A 12,813-nucleotide genomic window follows, 5' to 3' on the forward strand; every position below is an offset into this window, starting at 1 on the left:
TGACTGAGAAAGGTAAATCCAATCCTAGCTGGCATTCATGAACCTCCATATTTGAAATCAGAAATCATTCAGCACTGCACTCATGGGAGGGCTGCCCAAAAGATGCCCATTCTAACAGACAAGTGCACCATGTTGGATCACACAGTCCTGGCTAATTCATTGTAAAAGGCATCCAAACTGCTCTGGGATTTTAAGGATACTTTGGCCACTATGGTGACCTGGTGCAGGCCTAGTGTGTATCTAAACATTTCCCCATTGGTTTTGGCTAGATCCACTGCCCAGGCCCTTTCAGCATCAGTAGAATTGCTAGAGCAGCTTGTTTTGAGCTTTTTGTATAACAGGCAGGCAATATGTTCCTCTTTACATCGATGGATGGGATTTGCAAGGCACAAAAGTATGGCCATAGAAAATTAAATTTCCCACACAGCATGGGCTAAGTGGTTAAAGCTTGAAATCTGGCCATGTAGATTCTATTGCCACTGTTTGAGTTCTGTAGTTTCCGCATTGGAGTGTGGCTCTTTTAAGACTTTTGAAAGCATGCTCCACACCTCATCCCTCTCAGATTTTGGAAGGCGCTTCAGATTCTTAAACCTTGGGTCGAGTGCTGCAGTTATCTTTGGAAATCTCACATTCGTATCTTCTTTGCGTTTTGTCAAATCCGCAGTGAAAGTGTTCTTAAAATGAACAACATGTGCGAGGTCATCAAATATATGGCAGAATGCAGGTAAAACGGAGCAGGGGCCATACAATTTTTTTAACGAGCGTTATCAGCATGGAAGCATGTCCTCTGGAATGGTGGCCAAAACATGAAGGGGCATAAGAATGTTTAGCATATCTGGCATGTAAATACCTTGCAATGCCGGCTACAAAAGTGCCATGCAAATGCCTGTTCTCATTTTCTGGTGACACTGTAAATAAGAAGAGGGCAGCATTATCTTCTGTAAATGTAAACAAACTTGTTTGCTTTGCGATTGGCTGAAGAAGAAGTAGGATTGAGTGGACTTGTAGGCTCTGAAGTTTTACTTTGTTTTGTTTTTGAGCACAGCTATGTAACAAAAAAAAAATCTACATTTGTAAATTGCACTTTCACGACAAAGAGATTGCACTACAGTACTTGTACAGTACTTGTATGAGGTGAATTGAAAAATACTATTTCTTTTGTTCATCATTTTTACAGTGCAAATATTTGTAATAAAAATAATATACACTTTAATTTAAATTGCAACACAGAATACTATATATGAAAATGTAGAAAAACATGCGAAATATTTAATAAATTTCAATTGGTAGTCTCTTGTTTAACAGTGTGAATAAAACTGCGCTTAATTACAATTAATTTTTTTAAATTGTGATTAATTTTTTTGAGTTTATCGTGCGAGTTAACTGCCATTAATTGACAGCCCTAACTACAACCCCTTTTTCAACATCATGGCTACCAAAACCAAAACTAATAACAGGTCTTAACTCACTGGCATGTCAAGCGCTACATGACTTATTCCACAAATAATCTGAGCTATGGATTTGAAAACTCAAACATACATAGGGAGGTTGTCTGCCTCCAGTGAAATGCTCTCATCAAAGTAAGAGCTAGACTTGTTAAATCATTGTGCATCACATCTGGAATAAGAGAGCGCTGGGCAACCAAAATAAACATACATAACCTCGGAAATGCTTTTGTAACTCTGATAGATCCCCAGAACAGCTAGCCATACAGTACTGGCTCTTTTACTACTGGATTCATTTGCAGAGATTAGGTTACTTCATCTTTTAAAAATATATTTTGAAAATATACAAGATGGCACTTAGGGTTAGAACTAGCTCCATCTTTTTCTTCACACACGGTAGGTCTTCTCTTTAAGCCCTTGCTTATTGAATGAAATGATCTAACAATGACCTCTACAAAGTGTCTGAACCAAGGGCGCTGGAATGAGGTGGGCCAAGGCACTCCCATTTTTTGAAAGTGAATGGGCCTGGACCTGTCCACTTTTCACCACAGACCTCCCCACCTCTCCTCTTCCCCCCCGAGGTCCTGCTTCCCTTGCCAGGCTGGAAGCTGGACCCCAGATGGGGAGCCTGGGCAGCATGGGGCGCTGTGCCACGGACTATCCACCTGTCCAGGGTTGGGGGACCAAGAGCAGCCCCCGGCCCATGTCACCGCCACTGGGCCCCCCCACCCAGAGCAGGTGGAAGGTCTGTGCCCCGAGTCCCCACAGCTGTCTGGCCACGCAGCTCTTTCCATGGCCAGGCTGCAGCTCCGAGGCCCCATCCCCATGCCAGGAGAAGGGCAAGGGGCAGAGATACAGGCTGGGGGCTGCTCTCAGCCCCCCATCCCAGGCAGCTGGAGGGTCCACGGCTCCCAGACCGGTCTGACTTCTGGCTTGGCCAGGGATGGGCCTGGGGCAGAAGGGGTGGAGCAGGGCCATGGAGGGGGAGGGAGCAGGGGCCCCTGGGTCCCCCCCCCACTTTTGGGAAGGCTCTGCCACCCCTGGTCTGAACCTCACCTCACCTAAGGCTACAACCTTTGCCATATAAAAGTCAACATTCACCTCACTGTGCTATCTGAGACACCACAGTATTTCTCTCTGGTCAGAACAGGAAATACTGTAAATGAATTTTACAGTCCCAGGAACTGATTTCATCTCTCCATGTGACAGACTATATTTGAATTTCTCAGCACACAATTCATTAGTGCCTGGCTTCACTAAACACCAAAGCATGTGTTTTCCCTGGTTACTTCAGGAACTTCACCACTATGTGCACAACGTTCTGCTGGTAACGAGTGGTAGATACGGATTTTTCAATGGTAGTAGAGTGTGACCACCCAGTGCATTCTGGTAACGAGTGGTAGATACGGACTTTTCAATGGTAGTAGAGTCTGACCACCCAGTGCATTCTGGTAACGAGTGGTAGATACGGACTTTTCAATGGTAGTAGAGTCTGACCGCCCAGTGCATTCTGGTAACGAGTGGTAGATACGGACTTTTCAATGGTAGTAGAGTCTGACCGCCCAGTGCATTCTGGTAACGAGTGGTAGATACGGACTTTTCAATGGTAGTAGAGTGTGATCGCCCAGTGCATTCTGGTAACGAGTGGTAGATACGGACTTTTCAATGGTAGTAGAGTCTGACCACCCAGTGCATTCTGGTAACGAGTGGTAGATACGGACTTTTCAATGGTAGTAGAGTCTGACCGCCCAGTGCATTCTGGTAACGAGTGGTAGATACGGACTTTTCAATGGTAGTAGAGTCTGACCGCCCAGTGCATTCTGGTAACGAGTGGTAGATACGGACTTTTCAATGGTAGTAGAGTCTGACCGCCCAGTGCATTCTGGTAACGAGTGGTAGATACGGACTTTTCAATGGTAGTAGAGTCTGACCGCCCAGTGCATTCTGGTAACGAGTGGTAGATACGGACTTTTCAATGGTAGTAGAGTGTGATCGCCCAGTGCATTCTGGTAACGAGCGGTAGATACGGACTTTTCAACGGTAGTAGAGTCTGACCGCCCAGTGCATTCTGGTAACGAGCGGTAGATACGGACTTTTCAACGGTAGTAGAGTCTGACCGCCCAGTGCATTCTGGTAACGAGCGGTAGATACGGACTTTTCAACGGTAGTAGAGTCTGACCGCCCAGTGCATTCTGGTAACGAGCGGTAGATACGGACTTTTCAATGGTAGTAGAGTGTGACCGCCCAGTGCATTCTGGTAACGAGCGGTAGATACGGACTTTTCAACGGTAGTAGAGTCTGACCGCCCAGTGCATTCTGGTAACGAGCGGTAGATACGGACTTTTCAATGGTAGTAGAGTGTGACCACCCCGTGCATTCTGGTAACGAGTGGTAGATACGGACTTTTCAATGGTAGTAGAGTGTGACCACCCAGTGCATTCTGAACTGTTTGTTTTGTGGTTTAACCAGATTGTAAGATCCTTGCGGCAAAGATCATGTCTTCTTATATAACATCGAACAAATTGCTGCTGATCCATAACTAATAAAAACCCAAAGGCAGGCCCACAAGCTCCTTATTATGGTATTAAAACAGTTTTAGAAGTACACTTTGCAGATGGGGATAAGGTACTGTGATGTTCCTGGTCCCCATAATGATCACTATGAATGCAGAGGGAAGCAGTGCTTAATTTGTAATGAGAGAGGTGCTGAGGCTTAAGCAATATTTTTTACTTTCATAACTGACACAGCAAGCCCAGAGATACTGGGGCTGCGGACTGCCAAAACTAGAGGTTCCCGAGCTCAGAACCTGGCAAGCCCTGCTACAAATGAAGGACTGGAGGCAAGACTTGGTGGTTGTGTTGTGCGTGAAGCACACCCTAGTGGTGATTTTCCTTACTTTTATGAGTTTGTAGCTTGTGTTTTCTTGTAACATTAACATTTATTGCCCCGTTTTCTAATACCTGGGTTTTGGCATGGGAAGAAGGCGGCTCTGTGGTGTTGCAGCAACCTTAAATCTACCTTACACACATGTTCTCACAGCTAAATTCCCTCAGTTGAAGACAGTATTGGGAATAGATTAGTAAATATAGCCATAATATAGTCATTTGATGGGATGCGACTCACTACTGCAGCACCTCCTGCTGGCTGTTCTGGGGATTAGCTTTATTAGCCAGTGTGCCTTCTTCTAGTGATGTCTTGCCATCGTCACTTCTGCTCCTGGACCCGTGTCGTTCCAAGGATCATGCCGTCTTCTTCAGGACACAGTCCTCCGGCTGTGCCACACTCTGCACTCCCGACTTCCGGGGGAACTGCAGTCTGCTGCCCAGCCACTTCCCTCAGCCCATCATCTGGCCACTTCCTCAGTGGTGAGTGGGGGGAACCTGGGCCCACCCACTACTCTGGGTCTTGGCCCAGGGACCCTGTAGATGGTAGCCACATGCTGCATCCCCTCCAACCTCACAGTCTATTTCCCTGGCCACTTCCCTGCAGCCCCCACACCTTCTCCGCTCTTATCTCAGGGCCTCAGCGTGCCAGTCTTAGCAGTCAGCCAGGAGCTCACTCTTACTCCCCTGATCCTGCCTTGATTGGATGGTCCTCACAGCCCCTCTCTAATTGGCTGCCTCCTACACAACTTCCCTAGGGTTCTATTAACCCCTTATGGGCCAGTGTGAGGCAGATGCCCCATCACAGGCCAATAAGGGAATATAAGTGAAAGATAAGTCAGCATCAATACAAGGAGCAGAGGCTTTTTATTGTTTGAAAATGACTAATGCATTTTTTCAGATATTTGTCTCATCTTCTTGGCAGATATGGCGTGTTTCAGTGAAAATTAGCACTCAGGAATTTAATATGTAACACCTCTTCTCTCAGGGGCTTCTATATAGCCTGCTTTTCCAGAACAGTGGACTCAGTGATCTAAAATGTCTTTACTATCTCTATTTTCTATTATTATGATAATTTGTCTGAATATGTTAAAAATCTTTTGGAATTAATTCTCCATTTAGGAAAAATTATTACAATGTAATCTGGCCAGTTATTGGACACGAAGAACCTTTTTAGGGAATATCTTGAAGGATCCCTCTTTCCTTTCTCCCCACAAAACTCCCATCACATTGTGATGTCCCTCCTTTTAATGAGGAGGGATGGCTGCAGCTCCCTTTGGATCAGATATCCACGGTGAAAAATCGGGATGGGGGCAATAAGGTCCTACAGAAGACAAAGCCCCTAATATCGGGACAGTCCCAATAAAATCAGGACATCTGGTTACCCTATTTGGATCCCAACAGCGCTGGCTAGGACATCTACCAGAGAAGATCACTACAGAGTGGTGTAGAGAACATTCTCTCCCATGTTTTGCTATTTTGGGGATTTTTGAAGGGATGGTAAAAGCACAAGAGCACATCCATTTAGGTCCTGTCTAACACACAAAGTGGAACTGCTTCAACCAAAGTGATTTTAAACCAATTTAGTTACATTGCGGAACTTTGTGTGTGGACACCCTCACTGATTTAAATCTGGCTTACACTGGTATGTTAACAGGGGCAAGTTGAATCTATATCAATTAGTTTTAAATTGATGTAAGTGTACCCACATAAGGGGCTGCCCTGGTTTAACTAAACCAATGCAAGTTTGTGTGTAGACAAGCCCTTATATCATGAGACAACTACGAGAGAGGTCAAATCCTACAGTTAATCAAACCCTAACGTAGTAATCCTGAGAGGGTTTGATTAACTGTAGAATTTGACCACATAAGATTAACCACTAAGGAGATTGTTGCAATAAGTTATTTTTTTAAAATTTGGTTAAATTTTATTTTGTAATAAAACTATAGTAAAAATGCTAGAAATCATCATGGGCAGTGATGGTTGCTTGTAAAAGGTTATGCAAAGGGGACAATTGTGTACATGAAAAGAGTGGAGAGAGAAGATGGAATATTTGCAAGAGTTTCAGCTAACTGTAAGCAGATATTTGAAGGTAACCCTTGCATTTTAAATGTGCATTTAAACATCCAACAGCATAAAGACCCCACATGAGTGGCCTCTTTTGGACCCCAGTTACAGTATAATAAACATACCCATAACAAGTAGCTTTATGCATTTGCAAGGTGGCATTTGTTGATGAAAGAAGCAAAGTATTTCCCCCCTCAATGTATTTACCACTTAATTCATCATACTGAAAAGAGTCTATGAGTCTAGAGCAAGAGCAACCTTTGGGATAAAGATTTGAGATAGGCCCCCTATTGGAATTATTTGCAACAATGAGAGACATGGCTGTAGATGTCAGCTGTCCTCACAAAGTGCAGGGTGGCTATTTCTTCCGTTTCATACCAGTTCCATCATCATCAATTTTAAACAATCATTTTAGTGGACAGTCTGTCCCCTAAAGATGGAAAACACACCTTGGTTAGAACAGAGCAAAGAAAAGAGGTTAAGACCCCTAAGCTAAGGAAAATACAGGCTGCTGATAAAAACACTCACACATAAGAATGGAACATCTAATAAACCACCCCAAGCCTCCCACATGAGCAGTTTTGTTCCCAGCTTCTCCAGTGAGTCATTTACATTACAGATGATGTCACTCACCTTTGTGTAACTCCAGTGACCGCGATAAAGGAGATCAGAATCAGGCCCTGAGTTCTCCACACCTCTTTTCCCCATGAGGACCTATGGAAGACCCACTAATGTCTAGCCAAGGTCAGGGTGCAATTTAAAGCTGATCAACAGCTCTTTAAACTGGTTGGCAGAAGTAGTTGATTTTTCCCGCTCCCTATTATCAAGGGAGTGGATTACTCAGTCACATGCCAAGTGATATTTGAGTTTGCTGACATGGCCTCCTTTAGAGGTGGACTTTGTACCAGAGCAGAGTTCTTTGAAAAGAGCTGACTTTAAAAAGCACCTCTACAGCTTCTGCAAACCAGTTTTTCACGATCTAACCCCCATACCTGCAAACGTCCTGTTACCAGGATAGTGTTTATTGTAACAACGCTGAAAACAATGTCTTTCCCCCGAAATACAACATGCAGCTGACATGTAAGGAACAGCAAAGCTTCATGCTGCCGGAAGAGCACTACTACCTACAGCTCTGCAGGAGGGATGAAGGGATTTGAAAACTATAGCTTATCTCACTTAGAAAATGCAGCCTGTTTGAAACATTATTCTTTAATGTATGTTTTATGATGGTCTTGCACTAGGTTCATGGGTTGACTTTAATTCTTTGTTTGCTGATCCTCACTGAGTTTGTTGCATTGAATCAGAGGAGTGTTAGGGATACCTAAAAGACTCAGCAGCAATCTCTGTGGTAGTGTTGGTGTCCTACCCAAAAACAGAGAAACTTGCGGTGGGCCGGGTGAATGTCCATGTGGAAGTAGGCATCCTTCATGTCGAGTCATAAACCAGGCTCCTCGCTGGAGGGATGGGATAATTGCTGCCAGCGTCACCATACAGAATTTTGGACTTTCTGATGTTCAGCACACAAAGATCGAGAATGAGGCAATGCCCTCCGTCTTTCTTCAGGATGAGGGAGTATGGGGAGTAGAAGCCTCATCCCGTGTAGTGATGTGGGACATGGTCTTTGTCCCCCTTGAGGAGGACAGTGTCTGCTTCTTGTTGGAGAATGTGTTGATGGAAAGAGTCCCCAAGGGGGACCTGGGTCAGGGGAAAAGGGGGCTGATGTGGCAGGAATGACAGAAATTCTATGAAGTATCCATGGTGGATGATCTCCAGTACCCAACTGTTCATGGAGATCTTGCCCCAGTTGTGGGCGACTGGGGAAAGACAGTCCCCAAAGACAATATGGGGCCATGTGGGTGGCATTGGGGGAGGTTTGGCTGCTTCTGGAAGAGGGTCGAGGAGATGGTTGTGGCAGATGCAGGGAAGTGAGGTCATTGAGAGCGGTGCCATCTTCATGAAGCCTCCTGCTGGTGTTGGTAGTAGGCTGGGTAGGGACTGTGTGGGTGCAGATAAAACGGCTACCTCTCTTATCTGCATTGCAGGGCGGAGGTATATATCCTGAGGGACTATAATGTGTCTCAAGTCCTTCAAGAAGTGAAGGGATTTGTCCATCTTGCCATAGAACAGCTTGTTCTCATCAAAGGGGAGGTTCTCTATCATATTTTGGACCTCCCTGGGGAAGCTGGATGACTGGAGCCATGAGTCCCAGCGCATGACGACCCCTGTTGTGCATGCGCGAGAGAAGACATGTCAGCTGTATCCACAGCCGCCTGGAGGCCCACCTTGGTGACCAGGCACCCCTCATCTACCGGTGCCTGAAACTGCTGTTGTTGGTCCGGTGGCAGCTTGTCCCTGAACCCTGCTAGTCTAGTGTAGTTATTGAAATCATACTTAGCTAGCAGAGTCTGACAGTTCGCGATCTGGAAGGAACTGTAGGGCTGCCAAGGAATATACTTTCCTCCCTAGCAGGTTCATATGCTTCGCTGTCCTGTCCAGAGGGGTCGACTTCTGTGAGTGCTGGTGTGCCTGCTCTGCGGCTGCTTGGATGACAAGAGAGCTGGATGAGGAGCTGGAGGAGAAAAAATAAAATCCACCCCCTTATTAGGTACAAAATACCTCCTCTCTGCCCGGTTAGGGGTGGGGGCACAGGAGGCAGGGGAGTGCCACACTGCCCACGCTGGTTGGAGAATGGCCTTGTTAATAGGTAGTGCCACCCTAGAGGGCCCTTGAGCTTGGAGAATGTCTAGGAGCTTATTGTGCTGGGCCTGAACCTCCTCCAAAGGAATCCCCAAGTCCACTGGAGCAAGTCCTGGTATTGACGGTGGTCATCGGGCAGAGAGTGCGAGAGGTAAATAAGCACCTCATCTGGCAAAGAGGAAGCAACTGTGGGGACTGCCAGTGATGGCTGCTGTACAGGGGGGATCCGATGGTCCCAGATCCAACTGTGCACACGGTCGCATAGCTTCCTCCATTAAAAAAGTATGGAGGCAGAGCTCCCAAGCTTCCCAGGTTTGGGGCGGGAAGGACTTGCAAATGGAGCAGTGAGCTGTGATGTGAGCCTCACCGAGGCAATAAAGGCGCCTCTGGTGCTTGTCACTGATGGAGAACAAACACGGGCAGGAGACACAGTTTTTAAATCCCAGAATCTGGGGCATGTGGGTGGGGGGGAGTGGGTGGGGGGAGTCCCCATGTGGGTGGGGGGGAGTAGTCCTCAAATGAGGAAAGAACTTTGCTAACTCAACTATCTACTCTAAAACTACTATCTATAACTATATACAACTATCTAGAGCAAGTGAACAGTAGTCACTCTCTTAGGCTATGTCTACACTAGAACTTTCGTTGGTAAAACTTTTGTCTGTGTGAAAACAACACCCCCCCTGAGCGACATAAGTTTCACCAACAAAAGTGCCAGTGTGGACCATACTATGTCAGTGGGAGACGCTCTCCTGATGACATAGCTACTGCTGCTTGTTGGGGCTGGCTTAATTGTGCCGACGGCAGAGCTCTCTCTCATCGACATAGAGCGGCTACATAGGAGACTTACAGCTGTGCTGCTGTAAGGTCTGTAGTGTAGACGTAGCCTTTGTAAAAACTAAGAGCACAAAGAAACAAGGGTTCTGACTCAGGCCAAGCAGCGATAAGAGGGAACTGGAGAGGTGGCTATCCGCACTGCCCATTATACTCTCGTCTGCGTGCATGAGGGACGCACTACGCACATGCGGGACAATGGACACTGCTAAGAAACACTTCCAGACTCAGGTGCCTGGCGCACATGCGCATTCACATGTGGAATACCAAATAGGGACCATCACTTGAAGAAGAATCTACATTACATGAGTTATATTGCAAAGTATAGCTCATATAATAATGTTGGCAGATAAGTCTGTAGCCAAAGTAGTTAAACAGGGAAGGGGGCAGGTGCACAAAAATGAAAGCCCTTCTTTACAGAACAGACACAGCAGAAAAGCAACAACCAACAATGTATGAATGTGTTAATACTTTGCTATATTCTTTCGGGTTTAGTAAAGGGATACTTAAAGTGAGCTTCATGATAGTGCATGATGGTAACGAATACTCTCACAATCTGGATAACCAAAATGGCCTTGAACAATCCTATTTGGGTAACTGGCACTTTTACTAAATTATAAAACCTCAGATACACACACAACAAAAACTCAAAATCAAAATCCCAGAAACCATAAGGAGGGAAAAAAGAGCTCACTTAATATTTAAAAAGTAAATCCTTCTTGGCTGCCAAGTGTATTTTTCAAAAACAACCCCAGTTGCCTCAGGGAAAGCATGAATCAAAGGATCCCAGAAGCTTGAAAACCATTTGCTCCAATCCATGGAGATAAAGTAGATATACCAGTATTCCGAAAATAAAGACCTGACTAACACAGTGATCTAGAGAATATGAGAGGGAGTTGAATCTATCTTTGAGACAAAATACACGTGAGTAATACAAAAGGATAGAGAAATTAAACAGAGTCCTTAAATTCCTTGAGCAGTGTACTGGTATCTCTCCTGAGAGAAACAAATTAGGAGATTCAGTTCTGTAAAAGTAGAATCAGCAATATTGATTGGAGCAGTTTATGGATCTCTTGTCAGAATACTTGTATCAAGAAGAGTGAGTTACAGTATGGGGTCTCTGTCAATGTTGTCCACATAAAACAAGGGAGGGGTTGAGATGCCATAGGTAGGAAATAAAGCAGACTTTATAAGAACTCTGGAGAGCAGTCTAATTTGAGTTCTTCTGTGATTGGAAGCAAACTGAGACTTGATTTGTGCTTACTGAGCATCAGTGTTAACTGCTTAACAGTTAAAATCTTGGTCTAGTTTTAACTTTAATCATAAACCAAAGTGAATCAGATTTAGTAATTAGAATCTTACATAATGCAAAGAAACATATCCAGGTATGCTATGTGTAAGAGCGGTGCATATCAAAACAAGCTCAGCTCCTACTGTTACAAAGATCTCCAGTATTTACAGAAGAGTGACTAGAGATCTTAATGTGCGCACAGCTAGGATCCATGGTGCACAGGGGTACAGACCTCCTTTATGAACCTCCCAAATCCTGCCCTCATTCTGCTGTTGTGGCCATGGAAGACAAGCCAGGATTTGCCCCACAAGGTGCAGATCAGGTGAGTATGAAGCGCTAATTTTACATCATCTAAACCCCAATAAGCACACTTTAAAGACTTGAGTTTGATTAAAAATTGAATAAACAAACCCTGGAGCATTCAGTGTGCGTACAATGAAGATCACGTGGAGGTTTGCTGTCATTACAACAGAAAGCACTGTAAGAAGCTTACTGCTAGCCTGGTCATACACAAATTTTCCTTTTTGTGGTGGTAGTTGTTACATTCCTGCAACTATAGCATATTACCTAAGCATAATGAACTCCTCTTTATACCTGTTTGCTTAGCAATCATTGTAATCCGCAACATATTTCCTACCCTCATTCTCTTGTATTACATAAGCTTTCCAGGTCTGATGTGCAGTTGCTAAGCAGTAATTTTGCATGACTTAAAAAACCCAAATATTGCAAGGCTCACTAGATGATTTTTGTTGTTACAATATATCTATAACAAAAACATTTCAGAATGTTCATCAGCGTGCAAAAACTAGGTCAGCACCCCAGAGAATATATGCCTTTTAGGAGCTTTTACTTGGTCCTCTGCCGTTTTAAAAAGAAAAAAAATTGGTATACCACTCAAACGTAAATAATAGGGTTCCCTCCTACCAATGAATTGCAAGGGTAAGCAGAAGTTCACTTTATTGTCTCAGAAGGGTGGTTGTCTTTTTTATCTCTTACTGAACTATCTGGTTGTTGCAGCCTCCAGTTTTCAACAATGCACATTAGCACTTAATATGACTGCTGCTAGCTTGGTTTGATAGCACAACCACCACAACTTCAAGACAACAAAAATCGTGACTCTTTTGATCCGCAGGCAGGTGAAGACGTGGTGTGATACTGAAGCAATTTTCTTAATCTCTAGCGAGGAGGGGTTTGATTGCATTCCTCTCCAGCACTATTTAACAGCTGACGCAGAAGAACCACAGTGGCTTTAGAAGAGTCTGTCTCTACCTTCCCAGATAGCAGATATACGCATCATTCAAATAAACTGATAGAGGAATGATTGTCTTGCGGTGAAAGCACTGGATTAGGATACAGGATATCTAGGTTGACGTCCCAGCTCTGTCATAGGTTTCCTACTAGACCTTGGGAAGCAACAATTTTCTTGTGCCTCAGTTCTCCCATCTATAAAATGGGGATAATATCCCCACCACAGTGGTGTTGTGAGGATAAATAGGTGGTACTGAGAAACGCTAGTGATAGGGGTATATCGGTATCTATAGATCTAAACAGTACTGACTAACTTCATACCAGAATATACATATTTACTAGTATTATTGAT

Source organism: Chelonia mydas, chromosome 11, assembly GCF_015237465.2.
Source record: "Chelonia mydas isolate rCheMyd1 chromosome 11, rCheMyd1.pri.v2, whole genome shotgun sequence".
NCBI lineage: Eukaryota > Metazoa > Chordata > Testudines > Cheloniidae > Chelonia > Chelonia mydas.